Source organism: Danio aesculapii, chromosome 11 (genome assembly GCF_903798145.1).
Source record: "Danio aesculapii chromosome 11, fDanAes4.1, whole genome shotgun sequence".
NCBI lineage: Eukaryota > Metazoa > Chordata > Actinopteri > Cypriniformes > Danionidae > Danio > Danio aesculapii.
In genome coordinates, this window is record NC_079445.1 from 3,601,450 (window position 1) to 3,608,280 (window position 6,831).

Here is a 6,831-nt window from a genome sequence, read left to right on the forward strand (position 1 = left end):
TATATATAAAAAATTGATATTGACATATATTACATTTTATGTTAGTCACATTTTACTTTAGTTTGGTTATATATTACTATACTTTAATTTGTTAATAATAAAATAACTAATGCATTATAAGTAACAATATTTAAATACAATAAATACAAAACATTTGACTTTTTAATGTTATTCTTCACTATTTGTGCAGAGTTTAGAGACATTTCTGTAAACATTCAATGTACATTTTTCATACATGAAACCAACAGTAATGCATCTTGGTCCTTTTATCACTTTTATCCTTTTATCCTTTTATTTTTTAATCACTTTGGACAACAGCAGATTTGCTAAATTATTCAACACTAACACACACTCACACACAAACACAACAAAAAAGTCTCAAGTTCCCATATAGCTCACAAACTAATGTAAACAAATGCAATCTGTTGACTGCGTTTTATAGTGTGTGTTTTGTGTACGCATGTTCATAAAGCCACAAGTGCAGCTGAGTCTAACACACACACACACACACACCCAAGAGAAAGAGAAAGCCCAAGGGTGCCACAATCAGTTCAGACGTGAATGGAGGAGCAATGAGTTACTGTGAGGACTGACAGATGCAACATGAAGAGGCAGTAAAACTCAGAGCTGGTGGACATTCAGAGAGCTCACACACACTGATAAATCACTGCACAAACCAACAGGACAACTCACACACTGCCCACAGCTGCACACACTCACAGTCTGCCTTCATATTCACAGATTCATCAGGAAAATCTGTTGGATTACACTCGTCAGGGTTCTTACTCTCACCAGTGTCAAACTCCAGCACTTTCCACTCTGTAAAAAGTATTCAGTTTTCTGCATTTTGTAATTCATGTTTTTAGTTTTCCCTGTTTATTTATGCTCGTGAATTGCATTATGGGATCTTGCATTAATGGGATCTTTCTTCCAACACCTTTTAACTATGAAAAGTTTGAAAAGTGACTTGTGTTAACATTTTTAATAGTATAAAGTGATATATTGTCGGGTTGGTGTACAGTTGTCAGAACTATTAGCCCCCCTGTGAATTTGTTTTTCTTTTTAAATATTTCCCAAATGGTGTTGAACAGAGCAAGGAAATTTTCACAGTATGTCTGATAATATTTTTTCTTCTGGAGAAAGTCTTATTTGTTTTATTTCGGCTAGAATAAAAGCAGTTTTAAATTTTTTATGAATCATTTTAAGGTCAATATTATTAGTCCCTTTAAGCTAATTTTTTTTCGATAGTCTACAGAACAAACCATCGTTATACCTTAACTTGCCTAATTACCCTAACCTGCCTAATTAACCTAGTTAAGCCTTTAAATATCACTTTAAGCTATATAGTGTCTTGAAAAATATCTGGTCAAATATTATTTACTGTCATCATGGTAAAGATAAAATAAATCAGTTATTAGAAATGAGTTATTAAAGCTATTATGTTTGGAAATGTGTTGAAAAAATCTGTTCGTTAAACAGAAATTGGGGGGAAAAAAATGGGGCTAATTATTCAGGGGGGCTAATAATTCTGACTTCAACTGTATATTACACTACGAAAACCTTGTAATAAACTGCCAGTACATTTTCTGTTGTTTTACACACGTATGGGAGAGCGGGGCACAAAGTAATACTTTTTGGTTTTGGCCAAATGATGACCACAGTAATGGGGTTTGACGAACCATATTTTTTCACCAACAGTACAGAAATCAACATCCCATAATGCAATTCGCAACCGTAAACAAACAAAAACACTTGTAAATATCAAAATACAGGTTGTGTGTTAATGAACAGATATTCTTTTTACAGTGCAGGTGCATTTTCAAACATTTTCCAAAAAGGTAAGTGGTTGCAAAAAATGATATGGGCTGAATTTAAGCAAACACTTTAAGTTGAACGTTACTACATTTCATTTGTTCAAATTCAGGGGCAGCACGGTGCATACAACATACCGTTAACACTAGACACTGTGCATGTAATTGATCCATTTTAACAAATAAAAATACTTACAGGTTGTGGCTCACAATCCACAGCTTCTGCTTTTTTATGGTTGGAGCTGCTCCTTCTTTGAGGAGTTTTTAGCTGAATCCAGCACTGAACTGGGAGAGATTCTGGAAGCTGTCCTTTGTCAAATTCTAGCTATATTTTTTTATAATTCTCTAGAACATAATTAAAATTAAATTGTAAGCACTTCTCTCTTTGTGGCATTTTAGCTTTCTTTGCTATAACATTACAACGCCTCTGGCCACGCCCCTTTGCTGGCAAGTGTTTGTGATCTCACTAACCCGGATGTATTTTTTTTGTAGTCCCCAAACTTCGTCCGCTGTAGGCTTTGCTAAGCTAACTCTGTAAAAACCAATATCTCCCTTTGCATTGAACTTTAAGCGTATTACATTCAGAGATGTTGTTTATGTTCACACAGCTACATTACACACCAGCTAAAGTTTAAAATATGATTTCGTAGTGGACCACCCCTATAAAAGTATGTAATCTAAATGGGAATATGCAATTAGACTACATAAATCTTACTTGTTGGGCCTAAATATATTTTGGAGTGTACTTCAAATAAAAGATCATAAGGTTAAATAATAAAGACATCATTTCACAGCCTTCTTTGCTCAGATTTTCCAATATTAGTGGAGAAAAACACAGCTAATGGACCTAAAAAAAAGTCTGTCTGCAATGAAGTTCACAGGCTGTGTAAAGATTAAAGATGTGAATCTGCACTCGGGGTCAGCGGGTCACTGGACGACATGCTGTTTTGTGGAAGTGTTTTTGAACATACGGGACAGACGCCGCACGCTTTAAGCTCATTACTGACCTCCAGCTGTTCTCTTCTCCACAAACAGTTTCTCACTCATTCACCTGCACATCAGATCTTTTCTCTAGAGCTGTCTGACAGCTTCATTTATATGTATTCATTCATTACCTTCATCTTAGTCCCTAATTTATCAGGGGTCACCACAGCGGAATGAACCGCCAGCTATTCTGGCATATGTTTTATGCAGTGGATGCCCTTCCAGCTGAAACTCAGTACTGGGAAACACACATACACTCTCACATTCACACACACTCATACACTACGACCCATTTAGTTCATCCAATTCACTAATGGCACATGTGTTTGGACTGCGAGTGAAACCGGAGCACCAGGAGGAAACCCACACCAACATGGGGAGTACATGCAAACTCACACAGAAATGTCAACTGATCCAACTGGGACTTCTTGCTTTGAGGTGACAGTGCTAATCACTGAGCCACCATGCCGCCCTATTTTAATCATCCATTCATTTTCTTTTCGGCTAAGCCCCTTTATTAATCAGGGGTCGCCACTGAGGAATGAACCGCCAACTTATCCAGCATTTGTTTTACGCAGCGGATGCCCTTCCAGCTGCAACCCATCACTGGGAAACACCCATACACTCTCATTCACACACATACAAAGAACATGCAAACTCCACACAGAAATGTCAACTGAGCTAGCCGAGGCTCGAACCAACGACCTTCTTGCTGTGAGGCGATCGTGCTACCCACTGCGCCACTGTGACGCCCCACCCTACTTTATGTAATTCTAAAAAAGGATAGTTGATCCAAAAAATAATAATTTCCTCATGATTTACTCACAATCAAATGGTTCAAACAAAATAAGATACAGTTGAAGTCAGAGTTAAAATTATTTTAGTAAATATTTGACTCGATGTTTCTCAAGACACTAGTATTCTGCTTAAAGTGACATTTGAAGGCTTAACTAGGTTAATTGGGTTAACTAGGCAAGTTGGCAAAACAAATATTGCTTAAGGGGGCTAATACTTTTGACTTGAAAATGTTTTTGAAAAAAATGAAAAACTGCTTTTATTCTAGCCGAAATAAAACAAATAAGACTTTCTCCAGAAGAAAAAATATTATAGGAAATACTGTGAAAAATTCCTTCCTCAGTTTAACATCATTTGGGAAATATTCACAAGAGGGTGGATCATTTTACCTTTAACTGTATATTGAAGAATGTTGGTAAAAAGCAGCCATTGACATCCTTAGTAAGAACAAAAAACGCACGCACGCACGCACACACACACACACACACACACACACACACACACACACACACACACACACACATAAGCATGCTACTGTTCAAACTAGTTGGGTCAGTAAAATTTATTTTGATATTCTTGTATCAGCGGTTCAGGCTGGTGTTGGTGGTGTAATGGTGTGGGGGATATTTTCTTGGTACACTTTGGGCTCATTAGTATCAATTGAGCATCGTGTCAACACCACAGACTACCTGAGTATTGTTGCTAACCATGTCCATCCCTTTATGACCACAGTGTACCCATCTTCCGATGACAATTTCCATCAGGATAATGCGCTATGTCATAATGCACATCATCTCAGACTGGTTTCTTGAACATGGCAATGAGTTCACTGTACTCAAATGGCCTCCACATTCACCAGATCTCAATCCAATAGAGCACCTTTGGGATGTGGTGAAAAGGGAGATTCACATCATGGATGTGCAGCCGACAAATCTGCAGCAACTGTGTGAGGCTATCATGTCAATATGGAGCAAAATCTCTGAGGAATATTTCCAGTACCTTGTTGAATCTATGCCATGAAGGATTAAGGCAGTTCTGAAGGCAACCCGGTACTAGTAAGGTGTACCTAATAATGTGGCCAGTGAGTATATATATAGTATTTTTACCCTCTTCACGTATTATAAGAACTTTACTGTGAATGCATTAAAATGCTGTGCTGTCGTGTAAAAGTGAAGCTCATGTTGTCCTCTAATGTGTTGTTGTTGTTGTTTTCCAGAAACAGGAGGCTGTGTTCATCTTGTTCTAGATCAGAGTTTTGCCCTGTGGTCAATCACACTCTCACGTGCTCTGCCCTTTCTCAAGCGCCGCCTGTTCAGGACAGTTGGTGGCACTAATTTGTCAATGTTTTTGGCGCGCCATGTCTTGCCCTCCCTAAGCATCGGGTCTCTGCCATCTGCTCTGTTTGGCAGTGTTTGCCAGGGCAGAAGTAGGCAAAATGCCCACAGAGACACTTTCAGAACTCGAGAGTCTCAGCACAGACACACCTGGAGCGTCCAGCCAGATATACTGAATATATGTACAGTTGAAGTCAGAATTATAAGCTCTCCTGAATTATTAGCCCCCCTGTATATTTATCCGTCAATTTCTGTTTAACAGAAAGATTTTTTCAGCACATTTCTTAACATAATAGTGTTAATTACTAGTTTCTAATAAATTATTTCTTTTATCTTTGCCATGATGACAGTAAATAATATTTGACTGGATATTTTTCAAGACACTTCTATACAGCTTAAAGTGACATTAAGTGAGGTTTATTAATAAACTAATTTTGAGAGGATCACGTGCTTATGATTTATCACAGCCGGTCTCGTATTAAGCTAATCAGTATCATCCAATCATATGAGCCATAAGCTACTATAAATAACCACAGTTTTCAGTCCACTTTATCTTCGTTTGGAAGAAACCCCCCTTCCTCCCCATTCTCCTCCTTCACTTTAGATCGGGCGGCACGGAGGCCCAGTGGTTAGCAGTGTTAGCCCCACAGCAAGAACACTGCCAACCCTGGTCCAGCCAGGTCGGTAGGTGTTTCTGTGAGGAGTTTGTATGTTCTCCCCGTGTCCGCGTGGGTTTTCCCCGGGTTCTCCGGTTTCCTCCGACCATCCAAAGATATACATCACGCATAACAATGAAGCATTTGTCTAGCCCCCTTTTTTCCTCACGTGTTCCCTTAGCTACTGCAGACGGGGAGTTCTGAGATCCACCGAGCTCAGGCTCCCCTCTCGCTCTGCAAACGGGAGGAAGCCCCGGGCTCGAGGATCCCTTGAGCTCGGGGCTCTCTCCCGGGACAGCATGCCAAACAAGCTATGGATGAATCATCAGCTAAGTGTGAACTCTTGAAAGGCTAGGTTAATTCCTTGTATAACAGTGGTTTGTTCTGTAGACAATCGAAAACAAATATTGCTTAAGGGGGCTAATAATATGGACCTTAAAATTATTTTAAAACATTAAAAACGGCTTTTAATTTAGCAGAAAAAACCAAATACAACTTTCTCCAGAAGAATAAAGATTATAGGAAATACTGTGAGGAATTCCTTGCTCTACTAAACATCATTTGGGAAATATTTGAAAAAGAATTACAATTTAACAAGAGGGCTAATCATTTGACCCAAAACTATCAGAAATAATAAATAAATACTATTAAGCTGTTTACTGATAGTTTTCTTGTCCAGAATTGAGTTATTTTAGATGTGTCTGCCATGAAATAAACTGATTAAACTGGCTTATTGCTCCTTTTAGTTTTACAATTAAGACTTTTTTTGTAAAATTGCAAGGGTGTGCGTCACATTCCCTAGAATAAAATGTAATTGTGAGAAATAAAGGTAGAATTAATGTTGCAAGTCAGACAAAAACATAAGATGTTATGCCAGAATTTCTGAGATAAAAAGTATTGTAACAGCTGCAATTATGAGAATAGTCAAAGATGTAAACTCACAATTCAGACTTTTCAGAAAGAGAAAGATGCATATCTTGAAAAATGTATTTTGCTAAATAATTGTGTGTGTGTGTATATATATATATATATATATATATATATATATATATATATATATATATATATATATATATATATATATATATATATATATATATATATATATATATACATATACATATACATATATACATACATACATACATACATACGCATGCACGCACGCACATTGTGCTTACGTGCATTAAACCAATCAGAGTCTCATCTCCCATTCCCTTGAAGAGTCAGTTGTGTTGCACCATGGTGCAA